Raw genomic sequence first — 18,721 nt, 5'->3', positions numbered from 1 at the left:
ACGGGAATTGACTAACGCATTCACAAATACAAATCGACCTTCAGAGTCCCTCCTAGCCTCCCTCATCTCCCATCTAACGTCTTTGTGAACTAACAATGAGACCCCCCTTGAGTAGCTGGTGTGAAATGCGTGTATGGACCATTGCACCCACGGCTTTTGTACACACCGGGCCGTGTCTCTGGTCAAATGTGTCTCGACCAATGCTACAATATGTGGGTGATAGCGCTTGATCTGTGAGAATACCTTAATCTTTTTCCGAGGAGATTTGATGCCGCGCACATTCCAGGTCATGTATATTATTTCCGACCCCATACTAACACAACACTATATGATAAGCAATAATTGTCCAGGCAAAACTTAGGGGTAGCACGTAGAGGTTGAGAGATCCATTGGCGGCGAGTCTGTCTACAAAACAGATAAAACAAACATAGAAAAGAGAACAAACCAAAAAACCAAACAATATAGGAGCATACTCCCATGCTCCTATTATCAGATGAAATCGGGGATACCCTCACTAAAATTAAGCGTTCGGTATTGTTAGTAGGTTAGGCACCCACAAGGAGAGCTTCATTATATAATCATCCACTCAAATGCTTTAGGATGTCTTCATACTGGACCCTTCATGGACCCGCAACCACTCAGCCGCGTCCTCCGGATTAGTGAAGAATATCGAGGAGCCCTCATGAACGATTCGCAAGCGGGCAGGATAGAGCATGGAATATATGACGTTCCGATCTCTGAGTCGTTTCTTAATTTCCAGGAATCGTGCTCGTTGTTTCTGAAGTTCCATGGAGAAGTCTGGGAAAATCGAAATTGTGGCATTGTGGAACTTGATAGGACTTTTTTGCCGTGCTAGACGCAGAATGGCGTCTCTATCTCTACAGTTGAGGATGCGTGCCAGGAAAGGCCTCGGAGAGGCTCCAGGGGGGAGGGGCCTCGTAGGGACCCTATGGGCCCTCTCCACAGAGAAGGTTGATGAAAATTCGCCTTCCAAAGAGGTTTTAAGCCAGTTCTCCAGAAATTCTTCAGGCCGCTGACCCTCCGAGTGCTCCGGCAGCCCAATAATACGAATGTTGTTCCGACGCAGCCTGTTCTCCAGGTCATCCGCTTTTTGTTTCCAGGCGTTAATGGAACCTGCCACTTTTGTCAGTTTAGCCTCCATGGGTGTGATAGTATCTTCTATCTGTGACACTCTCGTTTCCACCTCCACAATGTGTCCTCCCATGGTCTGCATGTCTAGTCTCAGGCGACCCACCTCAGTGTGTACATCCTCTATTTTTTTCAGTAAGAGAGGATCTGGTTAGGGAGATGGCCTGCATTAGTTGTTCAGAGGCCTGTTTAAGAGTTAATTCCTCCTGTGCCCCTTCCTCATTACTATCAGAAGATTGACCCTTACGTTGGACCTGCGCGGGGGTATTTCTGAGTGTCCGTCCACTATCCATGGGTTCCTCTCTAGCGAATTTTTTCAATTTATCAGACGCCCCCGATCCTTTGGGGTGATGCATTTTGAATAAAGATAAAAGGCAGCAGAGTAGCTGAAATTATAGTCCGGAGCAGTGCCCAGTTGCAGTCACAGTGTATTAGCAGAGCCGGCAGAGGATGTTAATGTGGTGTTATGGGGGAACCACAGGGATATATAAAGTGTTTATGATTGCAGGTGCAGCAGCACTCAGAATTCAACGGATTCTATGCACCAGGGGGGGGGAAGACCACAGCAGAGGCAGCAGGGGGGAGGGGTGCCAGACCCTCCAAATCAAGTGCACTAACAGGAAAGGTGTCCTTAAATAAGGGAACGTGGGGCCCAATTTTCCAGGGCACTCACCGTTCGCTCCCTGATATACTGCAGAATACGTATCCACCTCTCAGACAGCGCTGCATATGTGGTGCACAGCGTCACGTCCCCTCTCACCACGCCGGTACCGCCGTCCACAGTCCCCCAGCTCAGCTGGATTCAAACGCTGGCCCCGCAGTCTCTCAGAGCCCTCCGAAGCCTAGGAGGGAGTCCCGGGGGTAATGAGAGCCGGTGCTGCGCTGTATTTCTTCAGAGCGCGCTCTCAAGATGGCCGCCGTCAGCACACGAGTTTCCCGCTCCTCTCCGGACCTCGCAGCGCTCCCCGCAGTGACCCCGCACCTTCCAGGACCCAGTGAGGGGCACAAAATGTGAGCAGTCCACACTATGGGGGATTTGAGCGGCAGGATAATGGGAGCTCACCCAGGGCACGTCTTCTCGCTCCAACTACATAGCCACGCCCCCCCCTGGTGTTACTTTTGTTCATGTATTACTGGCTTCTTCTTCAGTTGTGATTTTTACCTTTTCTATATAAATATGGGTAAATGAATTGTCCATTATAGAAGCATTTTGAATCCGTGTTTTGATGACCTTAAACATTTTGTATAACAGATGTGTTTCTCCTGATTTTTCTTGGTTAAGGGATCACTGATGTTTTAATAAACTTTGAATAAATAACTGGGCATACATAAGGAACCTTGCAATATATCTTTATAGAAATAATACTTCTGCACTCATGGCCACTTCTCCGCCACCTTTGCCTCCTGAACTCATCATTCACTGTGAAATTATGCAAAAAATTCATCTTTGTGTTGTGTGTGTTCTGTATGTTATCAGCTGTGACGCGTACTTCCGGAACTGCGGTGTGTACTCCGTAGTCATGGTGACTGGGAATCACAGGGAAGAGAAAGGCCCATGATGACGCGCAGTCACCTGATCGCTAAGGATAGTGATGAGGCTGCTAGAGAATAGAAAGGCTTGTTGTGCGATATGATAAGGGTATAAATGTACATGGAAGAAGTATGTCTAGATGCTGGTGTAGTATTGTAAAGCATATAACCTAAAGAGTAGCCGGGTAGAACAGGAGGGGACAAGGAGAGTCCAAGGGGAGGGAGGGGCCGGGAGGTGATTTGCAAGAAGATATCAATACAGTCGACTCAGTAAAGAGAAATCAATAGATGAATATCAAAGTATACACAATGGAGATGGTACCCTAACAGGAGTTTATATCCGTATAACTAAATAAGGCACCAATATGATCAATAGTGTGAGAGAGCCAAGGTTAACATATAACAGTTAGACCGCAGAGACCAGGAATATAATAGTGATGAATATGCGGCTCCACCCCTATGGGAGGTGGAGCCGCATATTCATGACTGTAATCGGCGGCCCCACGTGACTGCTCATACAGGAGAAGGTGCAGCGCGGAGAGAACGCTTCGAGGGAGCCGGGTGAGTATTTTAGTAACAGCGGCCGGGCGCACAGGGTGTGGGGACAGGGATCTTTATTTTAAACACAAAAAAAAAAAAAAAAAGGATTTTTCATATCTTCTCTCCAGCGAACGCTGCTGGAAAGAAGATATGAATGGCAGCTTCAGCACCACGCTGGAGGGACAGCGCTTACTGTAGCGCTGTCTCCTGCACGGCACACGGACTGCACACGGACAACGTCCATGTGCGGTACGTGTTTTACACGGACCCATTGACTTTAATGGGTCCGTGTAATCCGTGCGCTCCCACGAACACTGACCTGTCTCCGTGTTTTGCACACGGACACACGGTCCGTGAAAACACGCTGACATGTGCAGAGACACATTGATTTCAATGTGTCTACGTGAGTCAGTGTCTCCGGTACGTGAGGAAACGGTCACCTCACGTACCGGAGCCACTGACGTGTGAAACCGGCCTTATTACGTCATTTATACATATCCCCACAGAAGTTCCTGGTCTCTGCTGTCTAACTGTTATATGTTAACCTTGGCTCTCTCACACTATTGATCATATTGGTGCCTTTAGTTATATGGATATAAACTCCTGTTAGGGTACCATCTCCATTGTGTATACTTTGATATTAATCTATTTATTTCTCTTTACAGAGTCGCCTGTATTGATATCGTCTTGCAAATCACCTCCCGGCCCCTCCCTCCCCTTGGACTCTCCTTGTCCCCTCCTGTTCTACCCGGCTACTCTTTAGTCTATATGCTTTACAATACTACACCAGCATCTAGACATACTTCTTCCATGTACATTTATACCCTTATCATATCGCACAACAAGCCTTTCTATTCTCTAGCAGCCTCATCACTTTCCTTAGCGATCAGGTGATTGCGCGTCATCATGTGCCTTTCTCTTCCTTACGATTCCCAGTCACCATGACTACGGAGTACACACCGCAGTTCCGGAAGTACGCGTCACAGCTGATGATGCACTTCCGGTTTCGGCTTATTCCCTAATCCCGCCTCCAACTCATTTAAGCGCGCTCATGGGACACTCACACTATCTAACCAGCGGCGGACACCTCGTTAGACGCTCTTAAACGACAGTCGGGTAAGATATTTGCTCCTAGCACTGCACTCTACTCCATATATTAGCTACATACTCATTTGCGTTTATTATAGGTGGGCTCCATTGTACTACTTGCTACATCATCATCAAGTTACCACTTTTGGGTGAGCTACATACTATAGTATGGATACCCACCTATTTGGGCTGCATTTTTATAGACACGTCACAGGGTATATTCCCACTAACCAGCTCCTACAACACTATTAGCCACTTCTGATATTAGCTGCATATTTTTTAATATGTGTTATAGGTGGGCCTCAAGTACTATATATTTAGAGAAGAGAGCACATGCAAAAAAAAAAAAAACAGGTTGGAACTCCACAAGAAATTTTTTTTAACAAAAGTTTATTTCCACACAGAGATACTACACACCATTAAAGACATCTAAAAAACTACTCCAAAGAGTAGACAACTCCAATATTGCATAATAGGGTATTTCATTCAAAATGTACCTATACACATAAATATTGCCTGGCTGAAAAACTTTTACTTGCACCAAATTCAATTAAATGACACAAATGCTGCATATATCATTATAAGAGGAGAATTCCAATAAGCGGAACCCTTGGGGTAGCGATATTTTGTTTGTGAGTGGAATACACCATGCATACATAGAAAACAACCGCCTATAGGTGATGGAGCACAAATAGTGTGACAATTTCATAAATTATGACAATCCTGCCAACAGATAGTATATTAAGAGTGCACACAAATACACTGATATTACTCGGCCTAGTGTTTGGCCTGAAGAGATGCCCATACCAAAACCAATGGCGTTGGAGATCATTAATATCTGTGTGTGGGTGTAATTTGCAAATCAAGAAACAGGCAAAAGCTGTATACTTCACCCTAACCTGTCCACTACGGTCGCCCCCTGGTCCCTTAAGCAGCGGTGCAGCCAGAATATGGAGGACTAGGGAACCCATGCGTTCCGACACGCACGGTGTCTTTCTCAAGGTGAGTGTACCCCATGTGTGAGATTCTATCTATTTAAGCCGTCTAAATTACATTTACCTTATCGGCAGGTGTGAGAAGCGGAACATGGCAGTGGCGTCAGTGCATCTGGCCCTGACCCGGAAATGCAGTTCTGGGGTCATCTCTTAGAGATCGCTTGCGCATTTGTCTACTTCATTCTTTCCCCCTTTAAGTGCGCTTGCGCTTCTAAATCAAAGAAGTTGTGTCTGTATGCGCTTGCGCATTTAGGGATTATGACCCCAGGTATATGTTTTGGCGCCTGCGTACTGGGTGCTCAATCTTTCCCTTATGCGCTTGCGCAGGGTTTGGGGTAATATTTTGTGGGACAATTTGCATATATAGATTATCAAACTCATTTTGTCTCAATCATATGCACTTGTGTATCCAGGCCACAAGATCTGTATTTTTATGCGCTTGCGCTGTAAAAATTGTGACCCCAAGCATATATTGTGAGCGCCTGCGTATTTGGTACTCCAATTTTCCCTTTTGCGCCTCCGCATTACATATTGTATTTTACACATATACAAAGTAAGCTATGCAGAGGGGGTTAGTTGCTCTGTGCAGAAGCTCCAACCTCCTTGTACCAACAAGCCGTCACAAGAGAGTCTGCAGCCCTCAGTGTTTTTTGATCACATTTAGATTTATAGTAAGGCTGAGCATCATGAATCATAAAGCAAAAGTGCATATATTCTTATACTATGTCACTTGTTTATGCATAAACCCCCTATATACAGCATCATTTCAAGCCTATTCTAAAAGATCTCCTAGAGACTATACAAATCGTCAAGTTTCTTTACATGCCTATCAGGTGCATGAAATGAAGGTAAATCTTTGATATTCCCTTATCTGAAAAAACGCTCCAAGCTCAGAATTTAATCCAAATTTCGCTCATATTTTTGTGAATTAGCGCATATATTGTACATATTCAACACTTATGCTTTTTACGTTCTATTCTTTTAAATGACTTATTAGTGAAAAAGACTTCCCATATCTATTGAGTCATGGAGCTGCATATGTATATTGCACGCCTGCTCCTGACTACTTATATCTAGTGTTGCTTCATGCAAGTTACGCCAAAACGTCTGCTTAGAATTAAAGTCCAAGATAAAAAAAAAAATAATAATAATAATTATTGTAGATATAGGTCCGCTGTGGTGCATGTGGAATATTTGCGTTGGTTTCTTCTGATGTTTTCGTTGATGGAGGCTAAACTCCAATTTTTTTTTCCATATTTCATCAATCCCATTTCATTGACTTCCACTAGAATAATGGAACATGGGAAAAGAAGGGAGAGAGAAAATTTTGCATGAGACATGCATAAAGATAGAATATATATAAAAAGAAACTCATTTCCCTATGGTCAACGGAGAGGAGTCATTCAGGTTATTTCTTTTTGTAGAAGCCTGAATATAACAACTCTTCGTTGAGGCCATCTGGTGCAAGACTATCCAGGTCATATATCCATCTGGCCTCTCGGCGCAAAGGCTCCTCAGTTACATTACCACCTCTTAAATTGATGTTTACTCCTTCCAAGCCCATAACTTTAAGAGAGTCCCTGAGGCCGGCATGAGCCTCTAAAGGTACCTTCACACATAACGATATTGTTAACGATATCATTGCTATTTGTGACGTAGCAACGATATCGTTAATGAAATCGTTATGTGTGACAGCGACCAACGATCAGGCCCCTGCTGGGAGATCGTTGGTCGCTGAATAAAGTCCAGAACTTTATTTCGTCGCTGGACTCCCTGGAGACATCGCTGGATCGGCGTGTGTGACACCGATCCAGCGATGTCTTCACTGGTAACCAGGGTAAACATCGGGTAACTAAGCGCAGGGCCGCGCTTAGTAACCCGATGTTTACCCTGGTTACCATGCTAAAAGTAAAAAAAAACAAACAGTACATACTTACCTACAGCTGTCTGACCTCCAGCGCTGTGCTCTGCACTCCTCCTGTACTGGCTGTGAGCCAGAAAGCAGAGCGGTGACGTCACCGCTCTGCTTTCCGGCTCCCAGACAGTACAGGAGGAGAGCAGAGAAGCAGAGCGCAGCGCTGGAGGACAGACAGCTGTAGGTAAGTATGTACTGTTTGTTTTTTTTACTTTTAGCATGGTAACCAGGGTAAACATCGGGTTACTAAGCGCGGCCCTGCGCTTAGTTACCCGATGTTTACCCTGGTTACTGGCATCGTTGGTCACTGGAGAGCGGTCTGTGTGACAGCTCTCCAGCGACCAAACAGCGACGCTGCAGCGATTCGGATCGTTGTCGGTATCGCTGCAGCGTCGCTTAGTGTGAAGGGGCCTTAAGAAATGTGATGCCACTGATGTTATCACTTTTCCTTTTGATCTATCCGATCTAGCTGTGGCTATGTTTGACAAGTGCTGTTGTGTTCTACGTCGTATCTCCTGGGTCATCTGTGAATGACAATTAAAGTACGCTTTAGATTGTATCTGTGTGGACAAATGTTTAACTGTAATCTCTCTACTAGAGATCATTTTTGGGCAGATGGAGCAGCTGCCACAGGGATAAGATCCCTTATTTGAGTGGCTTGTCCTTAGTTTAGTGGTAGGGCGTCTATAATGACTATTGGACAGGTAGTCTTTTAGATTCTTTGCCCTTCTTGCTACTACCTCAGGCCGACCTCCAATAAAGGGTCTTAGTTTTGGTTCACTCCTCAAAATGCCCCAGTTTGCATTTAAGATGCGATAGATGTTATTCCACTGGTTGTTAAATTTGGTAATCAAATTGACTGTATTTGAAGCTGGTCTTACCCAAGGTTTTAGGGCCTCCTCTCTTGTCTTCTCTCTTGATAGTTCAAACGCTCCTGAAATGACCATGCGAGGATAACCCCATTCGCGAAATCTGTTGGTCAGATGGCGAGACTCCTCAACAAAATCGTCTGTGCAGCTGCAATTCCTCCTGAGTCTAAGGAATTGTCCTTTTGGGATGCCTTTTTTTAGGTGCATTGGATGGAAACTTTCGAAGTGAAGAAGGTTGTTGGTAGCTGTCCGTTTTCGAAATAGTGTGGTAATGATCCGGTTTTGGTCAATCATAAGTTTTAGATATAGAAACTCAACCGAGATAGTGGAAAAACAGGATGTTAATTTAATATTCCAATCATTATTGTTGAGCCCTTCTATGAAAGTGTGCAATTCTTCAGTTGTCCCCGACAAAACTATGACAATGTCATCTATATACCGTAGCCATTTTACCACATGGGTGGAAAAGTCATCGAGTTTTTGTACATGAGTCTCCTCCCACCATCCCATAAAGATGTTAGCATATGAGGGCGTGAAATTTGCCCCCATAGCTGTGCCTGAGATTTGCTTATAGAAATTCCTATCGAATATGAAATAGTTTTTTTTCCAGTACAAATGTAAGTAGTTCCAGAATAAATGTATCATGGGCCCTATCTCCTGTGGAATGTTTACTTAAAAAATAAGATGTTGTTACCATACCCAATTTGTGTCCAATATTCGTATATAGGGCCTCCTCACTAGGATTGCATTATCCGGAACTTCCAAATTCTCGCAGATTTCTATGAGGTGGGATGAGTCTCGCATGTAAGAATCCAAGGATTTCACCAACGGATGTAAAAAATAATCAGGATAGGAGCATGGTTTCTCATATAGCCCCCCCAGCCCCGAGATAATGGGTCTACCTGGTGGCCTATTAGTGGATTTATGAACTTTTGGCACCAAATAGAACGTTGGAATAACTGGGTGAGCTGTTATTAAGTAATCCCGTTCCTTTTTGTTTATAGTGCCAGAAGAGAAGACCCTTGTGACCAATTTGTCCAATTGGTTTTTGAATATTGATGTTGGATCAGTTGGTAGTTTTTGATAATATTGGATATTGTCCAATTGACGTCTTGCTTCCTGGTGGTACATGTCTTTGGGCCACAACACGATGTTTCCACCCTTGTCTGATTCTTTAATTTCAATTAAATCATTATTTCTCAAATTGGATAGTGCTAATTTTTCTTCCTTTGTAAGGTTGTTTTGGCCATGTTTATCTAATTGGAGTCTTTTGATGTCTCTGCACGTTGTTTCCAAAAATATCTGTATGGCTGGAAACATTGAAAATTTGGGGGTTGCTTGGGATGGCAATCTGCCACTAAAATGTCTTCTACCCTGGTCACCGTCGTTCTCAATTAGTAAATCTAGTAGGTCCCTAAGGGTATGTTTCCACGTGCAGGAAACGCTGCATGTTTGACGCTGCATAGAGACGCAGCGTCAAACACGCAGCGTCCAGATGTTACAGCATAGTGGAGGGGATTTAATGAAATCCCGTCTCCACTATGCGTGGTAACACGCACGCGGCGGCCCTGCGACTCCGGACATGCGGCGCATCAATGGACATAAATTTTCACCTGGTTAGTATACTATTACCTTTCTCACACATTATCTGATTTCTCACACATCATCCATTAACATAATCCTATTCTAGTGGGAGACTATTCTCCCATACATCTCTACAGAGTGAGCCCCCATACCTTCTTTCCCTTTATTTGGGTACAGTGACACCTATTTTGTTACAATACAGGAGCAGTCGGGTATGCATTTATTATTTTTCCTCTCTCCCCTCCTTACTTGTTCCTACCCTCACTTCCATCACTATGCACCAATTTGGAACAGTATTGTTTGAGATTTACTTTATAATAATAATCATTTTTATTTATATAGCGCCAACATATTCCGCAGCGCTTTACAAATTATAGAGGGGACTTGTACAGACAATAGACATTACAGCATAACAGAAATACAGTTCAAAACAGATACCAGGAGGAATGAGGGCCCTGCTGCTCGCAAGCTTACAAACTATGAGGAAAAGGGGAGACACGAGAGGTGGATGGTAACAATTGCTTTAGTTATTCGGACCGGCCATAGTGTAAGGCTCGGGTGTTTATGTAAAGCTGCATGAACCAGTTAACTGCCTAAGTATGTAGCAGTACAGACACAGAGGGCTATTAACTGCATAAAGTGAATGAGAACATGATGCGAGGAACCTGATTGTTTTTTTGTTTTTTTTATAAATAGGCCACACAGGGATCGTTAGGTTAATGCATTGATGCATTTATGCATTAATGCATTTATGTTCCTGATTGTAATTTTTCGATATTGTGAAATTTCCTTTTTTTTCCTGTATAATATGTTTGATGCAGTTTACTGAAGAAGGTCGTGTTGAGACCGAAACGTTTATTTATTTTGGACTGCAATAAAATATCACTTTCTAAGCAACAGATGCATATAAGTTGAGTGCTAATTTATTACATTATATATTCACTGGTTTGGGAACCTATCTTTTGCACCAACACAGCTCTGCCACGTTATACTTCACTACGACCTCTACATTACTAACCTCTGGGCTTGATGTCACCTGACAATATCAAGATGCCATCAACCACCCCCCCTCCCCCCCATCCATCAACTCACTTGCCATAGCACCGAGGCAAGTGAGAAGAGAGAGGTTAAGTACCAGATTTGGCGCATCCTGTGGATGAGCTTTTTCTGGGGTGGCTGAGAACTGATGTTTTTTAGTCTAGAATGGGGCCAATATACATGGCCCCTTCCCAAGCTATTTATATCAGCCCGCAGCTGTCTGCCTACCCTTTTGTTGGTTATTAATTATAAGGTGACCCTACGTCATTTTTTTTTTTGGGGGGGGAGGGTCCCTCATTTTAATAACCAGTAAAGGCTACGTATACAACTGAGAGCTGATCTTAATAGCCTGGGAAGCTCCAGGGGTATACACCCTTCACAGGCTATAAACATGAGCCCACGGCCATCTGCTTTACCTCTGCTGGTTCTGATAATTTACCCCCTGCTATTTTTTTTTTTTTTTTCAGAAAAAGAATAATTTAATGAAATACATGAACAGTAAGCTGCACACACTGTACTAATTATGTGTGACTGATATCTTTATATCTATTCTATGTATAGATTACAAACAGTATAACTATATATCTCTTCTATTCTGTCGTGTCAGTGATTCTACTGTGCGCAGCAGATGAATTATTGGCTTTTCATCAATATACGTATATACAGTGGGGCAAAAAAGTATTTAGTCAGTCAGCAATAGTGCAAGTTCCACCACTTAAAAAGATGAGAGGTGTCTGTAATTTACATCATAGGTAGACCTCAACTATGGGAGACAAACTGAGAAAAAAAAATCCAGAAAATCACATTGTCTGTTTTTTAACATTTTATTTGCATATTATGGTGGAAAATAAGTATTTGGTCAGAAACAAACAATCAAGATTTCTGGCTCTCACAGACCTGTAACTTCTTCTTTAAGAGTCTCCTCTTTCCTCCACTCATTACCTGTAGTAATGGCACCTGTTTAAACTTGTTATCAGTATTATAAGACACCTGTGCACACCCTCAAACAGTCTGACTCCAAACTCCACTATGGTGAAGACCAAAGAGCTGTCAAAGGACACCAGAAACAAAATTGTAGCCCTGCACCAGGCTGGGAAGACTGAATCTGCAATAGCCAACCAGCTTGGAGTGAAGAAATCAACAGTGGGAGCAATAATTAGAAAATGGAAGACATACAAGACCACTGATAATCTCCCTCGATCTGGGGCTCCACGCAAAATCCCACCCCGTGGGGTCAGAATGATCACAAGAACGGTGAGCAAAAATCCCAGAACCACACGGGGGGACCTAGTGAATGAACTGCAGAGAGCTGGGACCAATGTAACAAGGCCTACCATAAGTAACACACTACGCCACCATGGACACAGATCCTGCAGTGCCAGACGTGTCCCACTGCTTAAGCCAGTACATGTCCGGGCCCGTCTGAAGTTTGCTAGAGAGCATTTGGATGATCCAGAGGAGTTTTGGGAGAATGTCCTATGGTCTGATGAAACCAAACTGGAACTGTTTGGTAGAAACACAACTTGTCGTGTTTGAAGGAAAAAGAATACTGAGTTGCATCCATCAAACACCATACCTACTGTAAAGCATGGTGGTGGAAACATCATGCTTTGGGGCTGTTTCTCTGCAAAGGGGCCAGGACGACTGATCCGGGTACATGAAAGAATGAATGGGGCCATGTATCGTGAGATTTTGAGTGCAAACCTCCTTCCATCAGCAAGGGCATTGAAGATGAAACGTGGCTGGGTCTTTCAACATGACAATGATCCAAAGCACACCACCAGGGCAACGAAGGAGTGGCTTCGTAAGAAGCATTTCAAGGTCCTGGAGTGGTCTAGCCAGTCTCCAGATCTCAACCCTATAGAAAACCTTTGGAGGGAGTTGAAAGTCCGTGTTGCCAAGCGAAAAGCCAAAAACATCACTGCTCTAGAGGAGATCTGCATGGAGGAATGGGCCAACATACCAACAACAGTGTGTGGCAACCTTGTGAAGACTTACAGAAAACGTTTGACCTCTGTCATTGCCAACAAAGGATATATTACAAAGTATTGAGATGAAATTTTGTTTCTGACCAAATACTTATTTTCCACCATAATATGCAAATAAAATGTTAAAAAAACAGACAATGTGATTTTCTGGATTTTTTTTTTCTCAGTTTGTCTCCCATAGTTGAGGTCTACCTATGATGTAAATTACAGACGCCTCTCATCTTTATAAGTGGTGGAACTTGCACTATTGCTGACTGACTAAATACTTTTTTGCCCCACTGTATATGTGTGTATTGAAGTATATTTCCTTTGAAAATATATGTAAATGACAGAGTAATTCTCTATGTCAACGCTCATGTTAAAATCGTATTGCAATGGAATAGCAATCACATGGCATTCGGATGTCAGTCAGACGCTAGGTGTGAAAAATCGGATTATACTCATATGAAAATCGCATGGCGTGTTCATGACATTAGTCCTACTTTCCTGGACTGAAATCGGATCTTTTTTTTTTTTTTCAGGGTAATGGGTACAAGCTCTTAACACCTAATCCCCTTAAGCCATTGTCCCCTGTAAGCAAACAAAAATAAAAGACAACAATATCTCTCACCTGTCCAAAGTTGAAAAAATCGAGTTACCCACGCCATAATCCCATCTGTGATACATTTGCTCATAATAATAATTATTTATATAGAGCCAACGTATTCCGCAGCGCTTTACAATTCAACAGTTCATATACAAGTCATAACAAAGTTAACGATAATACAATAATTAATGCAAAGATATTGACGACCCTGCCTGTAAGAGCTTACAATCTACAATATGGTGGGAGTGACACAAAGTACAGGGGCTTATTTACAATGATGGCCAGCCATCTTGAGGAATTAGGGGCAGATAAAGGTTGGATGAGCTAGTCACCAGCCAATATTGTAGTGCTTTTGGGTGCGATGGAGTTTTATGTAGGGTTATGAGGCAACTCTATGTCACTTACCCCATGTCCAGGGCATTGCAGTAGCTTAGGTATCCATGGTTATGACCACTAGCAACTAACAGTCACTATATGAGTGGTAGTAACCATTGCATAGTTACATAGTTATTAAGGTTGAAGGAAGACTATAAGTCCACCTAGTTCAACCCATAGCCTAACCTAACATGCCCTAACATGTTGAACCAGAGGAAGGCAAAAAAAAACCCATGTGGCAAAGAGTAAGCTCCACATTGGGGAAAAAAATTCCTTCCCGACTCCACATACGGCAATCAGACTAGTTCCCTGGATCAACGCCCTATCAAGGAATCTAGTGTATATACCCTGTAACATTATACTTTTCCAGAAAGGCATGCAGTCCCCTCTTAAATTTAAGTAATGAATCACTCATTACAACATCATACGGCAGAGAGTTCCATAGTCTCACTGCTCTTACAGTAAAGAATCCGCGTCTGTTATTATGCTTAAACCTTTTTTCCTCCAAACGCAGAGGATGCCCCCTTGTCCTGGTTTCAGGTCTATGATTAAAAAGATCATCAGAAAGGTCTTTGTACTGTCCCCTCATATATTTATACATTAACATAAGATCACCCCTTAGTCTTCATTTTTCCAAACTAAATAGCCCCAAGTGTAATAACCTATCTTGGTATTGCAGACCCCCAAGTCCTCTAATAACCTTGGTCGCTCTTCTCTGCACCCGCTCCAGTTCAGCTATGTCTTTCTTATACACCGGAGACCAGAACTTTGCACAGTATTCTAAGTGTGGTCGAATTAGTGACTTGTATAGAGGTAAAATTATGTTCTCCTCATGAGCATCTATGCCTCTTTTAATGCATCCCATTATTTTATTTGCCTTTGTAGCAGCTGCCTGACACTGGCCACTGAATATGAGTTTGTCATCCACCCATACACCCAGGTCTTTTTCATTGACTGTTTTGCCCAGAGTTTTAGAATTAAGCACATAGTTATTCATCTTATTACTTCTACCCAAGTGCATGACCTTACATGTATCCCCATTAAAGCTCATTTGCCATTTATCAGCCCAAGCTTCTAGTTTACATAAATCATCCGGTAATATAAAATTGTCCTCTGTATTCATTACCCTGCAGAGTTTAGTGTCATCTGCAAATATTGAAATTCTACTCTGAATGCCCCCTACAAGGTCATTAATAAATATGTTAAAAAGAAGAGGGCCCAATACTGACCCCTGTGGTACCCCACTGCTAACCACTACCCAGTCCAAGTGTGCTCCATTAATAAACACCCTTTGTTTCCTATCCCTGAGCCAGCTCTCAACCCACTTGCACATATTTTCCCATATCCCCATTATTCTCATTTTATGTATCAACCTTTTGTGTGGCACCATATCAAAAGCTTTTGAAAAGTCCATATACACTACATCCACTGGGTTCCCTTGGTCCAGTCCAGAACTTACCTCTCATTGAAACTGATCAAATTAGTGTGGCATGAACGGTCCCTAGTAAACCTGTGCTGATACTGGGTCATGAGGTTATTCCTCTTCAGATACTCCAGTATAGCATCCCTTAGAATGCCCTCCAGAATTTTACCCACAGTAGAGGTTAAGCTTACTGGCCTATAATTTCCGAGTTCAGTTTTTGTCCCCTTTTTGAATATTGGCACCACATTTGCTATACGCCAGTCCTGTGGTACAGACCCTGTTATTATGGACTCTTTAAAGATTAAAAATAATGGTCTATCAATAACTGTACTTAATTCCTGCAGTACTCGAGGGTGTATCCCATCCGGGCCCGGAGATTTATCAATTTTAGTGATTTTTAGACGCCGCCGCCGCACTTCTTGCTGGGTTAAGCATGTGACATTTAATTGGGAATTTGTATCACTAGTCATTTTGTCTGCCATGGGATTTTCTTGTGTAAATACTGATGGAAAAAAAGTCATTTAGCATATTAGCTTTTTCCTCATCCTCATCCACCATTTCACCCAGACTATTTTTAAGGGGGCCAACACTATCATTTTTTAGTTTCTTACTATTTATGTAGTTAAAGAATATTTTAGGATTATTTTTACTCTCTCTGGCAATGAGTCTCTCTGTCTCAATCTTTGCTGCCTTGATTTGCTTTTTACAGAATTTATTTAATTTTCTGTATTTATTTAATGCCTCATCACTACCTACTTCCTTTAATTCTCTAAATGCTTTCTTTTTGTCACTTATTGCGCCCCTTATAGCTCTATTTAGCCATATTGGTTTCCTCCTATTTCTAGTATGTTTATTCCCATACGGTATATACTGTGCACAGGTCCTATCCAGGATGCTAATAAATGTCTCCCATTTTCTTTGTGTATTTTTGTGTCTCAGGATATCGTCCCAGTTAATTGCACCAAGATCCTCTCTCATCCGTTGGAAATTTGCCCTCCTGAAGTTTAGTGTCCTTGTAACCCCTCTATTACACATCTTTTTAAAGGATACATGAAAACTTATTATTTTGTGATCGCTATTTCCCAAGTGACCCCCAACCCTTATATTTGATATGCGGTCTGGCCTGTTGGTTAATATTAGGTCTAGCATTTCCCCCCTTCTTGTTGGGTCCTGAACCAGTTGTGAAAGGTAATTGTCTCTCTTAGTTGTCAAAAACCGATCACCTTGGGGAACAGAAACCTGCAGTTCCAGCAAATCTATTTCAGGGTAGTTGAAGTCCCCCATAATAATGACTTCTCCTTGAGTCGCAGCTTCATCTATTTGCTTTACGAGGATATTCTCCATTGCTTCCATTATTTTTGGAGATTTATAACAAACCCCTATCAGTAATTTATTATTTTTTCCCCCTCCCCTTATCTCCACCCACAGGGATTCTACATTTTCATTAAATTCACCTATATTATCACGCAGGATGGGTTTTAAGGACGATTTTACATATAGACACACTCCTCCCCCTCGCTTATCTGTACGGTCATTTCTGAACAGGCTATAGCCCTGCAAGTTAACAGCCCAGTCATGGCTCTCATCCAGCCATGTCTCAGATATCCCCACCATGCCATAATTATGCTCCAACAACATTAGTTCTAATTCGTCCATTTTGTTGGTGAGGCTTCTAGCATTAGTATACATGCACTTGATGTTCCTCTCTGCACCTCTATTCTTTCTTAAATTATTAACTGTTCTAACCCCACCCCCCATGCCACCGCCACCCCCATCTTCCCTATTTGTGCCCAGGTCTCTATCTGCACTATCTTCCACTCCTATAAAATGAATACCCTCCCCCCCCCAATTCCTAGTTTAAACACTCCTCCAACCTTCTAGCCATTTTCTCCCCCAACACAGCTGCACCCTCCCCATTGAGGTGCAGCCCGTCCCTAGCGTAGAGCCTGTAGCCAACTGAGAAGTCGGCCCAGTTCTGCAGGAACCCAAACCCCTCCTTCCTACACCAATTATTGAGCCACTTATTAACCTCCCTAATCTTCCGTTGCCTCTCTGGCGTGGTACAGGCAGTATTTCGGAAAATACCACGTTGGAGGTCCTTGCTTTGAGCTTGCAGCCTAATTCCCTGAAATCATCTTTAAGGACCTTTCACCTACCTCTAACTTTGTCATTAGTGCCAATGTGCACCATGACCGCTGGGTCCTCACCAGCCCCTCCCAGTAATCTGTCCACACGATCAGCGATGTGTCGGACTCGAGCGCCAGGTAGGCAGCACACCGTTCGACGATCCCTATTTTTGTGACAGATTGCCCTATCTGTTCCCCTATTAATTGAGTCGCCCACTACCAGTACCTGTCTGGCCTGCCCTGCTCTCCTTACTGGAGCAGTCACTCCTCCGACTTTCAGAGGACATGCCTGGCTGCAGCAGTGCTACCCCTGTTCTGGCACCCCCCTCATCTGCCAAGTTAGCAAACTTAGCAAACTCATTGATACCTAAACTAATGCAATGCTCTGCACATGGGGTGAGCAACATAGCGAGTCAGAAAAACTATACTCCATATTTCCTAATATTATTATTACACCTTCTACATATTGGGATAGTTGATCACAGCTGGGAATACCCCATTATTAATCCTACATGTTTTTATGGTGTATATTTTTATCTGTTGCTATAGATTGTAATGTAATAAAGCTTATTTTTAATCCTCCCTTTATTGCTTCAAGCTTTTCTTCGTTTGCATATTATCTTTGTTGATTGTACTTTAGAGCTTCAGTACTATGGGATTTGTGAACAGGTGGCTCACCACTGTCTTAGGTCCTAGTTTCATTATACTTTGAGTTGTATAGAATTATGTATATAGCAATGATATCAAATACAGTTAGGTCCATATATATTTGGACAGAGACAACATGTTTCTAATTTTGGTTACAGATATTACCACAATGAATTTTAAACAAAACAATTCAGATGCAGTTGAAGTTCAGACTTTCAGCTTTCATTTGAGGGTATCCACCTCAAAATTGGATGAAGGGTTTAGGAGTTTCAGCTCCTTAACATGTGCCACCCTGTTTTTAAAGGGACCAAAAGTAATTGGACAGATTCAATAATTTTAAATAAAATGTTCATTTTTAGTACTTGGTTGAAAACTCTTTGTTGGCAATGACTGCCTGATGTTTAGAACACGTCAACGTCACCAGACTCTGTGTTTCCTCCTTTTTGATGCTCTGCCAGGCCTTCGCTGTGGTGGTTTTCAGTTGTTGTTTGTTTGTGGGCCTTTATGTCTGAAGCTTAGTCTTTAACAAGTGAAATGCTCAGTTGGGTTGAGATCAGGTGACTGACTTGGCCATTCAAGAATATTCCACTTCTCCGCTTTAATAAACTCCTGGGTTGCTTTGGCTTTGTGTTTTGGGTCATTGTCCATCTGTAGTATGAAACGACGACCAATCAGTTTGGCTGCATTTGGCTGGATCTGAGCACACAGTATGGCTCTGAATACCTCAGAATTCATTCGGCTGCTTCTGTCCTGTGTCACATCATCAATAAACACTAGTGACCCAGTGCCACTGGCAGCCATGCATGCCCAAGCCATCACACTGCCTCCGCCGTGTTTTACAGATGATGTGGTATGCTTTGGATCAT

At 42.8% G+C, this 18,721-nt stretch overlaps 1 protein-coding gene across 2 annotated transcripts in view; it reads left to right on the top strand.

Moving 5' to 3' along the window:
* Positions 1-18,721, top strand: part of LOC138666903 (zinc finger protein 773-like) — a 54,445-nt gene that overhangs the window by 31,162 nt on the left and 4,562 nt on the right. The window lies entirely within an intron of this gene.

This window comes from Ranitomeya imitator, chromosome 2, assembly GCF_032444005.1.
Source record: "Ranitomeya imitator isolate aRanImi1 chromosome 2, aRanImi1.pri, whole genome shotgun sequence".
NCBI lineage: Eukaryota > Metazoa > Chordata > Amphibia > Anura > Dendrobatidae > Ranitomeya > Ranitomeya imitator.
The sequence above is the reverse complement of the archived record's forward strand: the minus strand, read 5'-3'. Positions and strand labels throughout refer to the sequence as shown.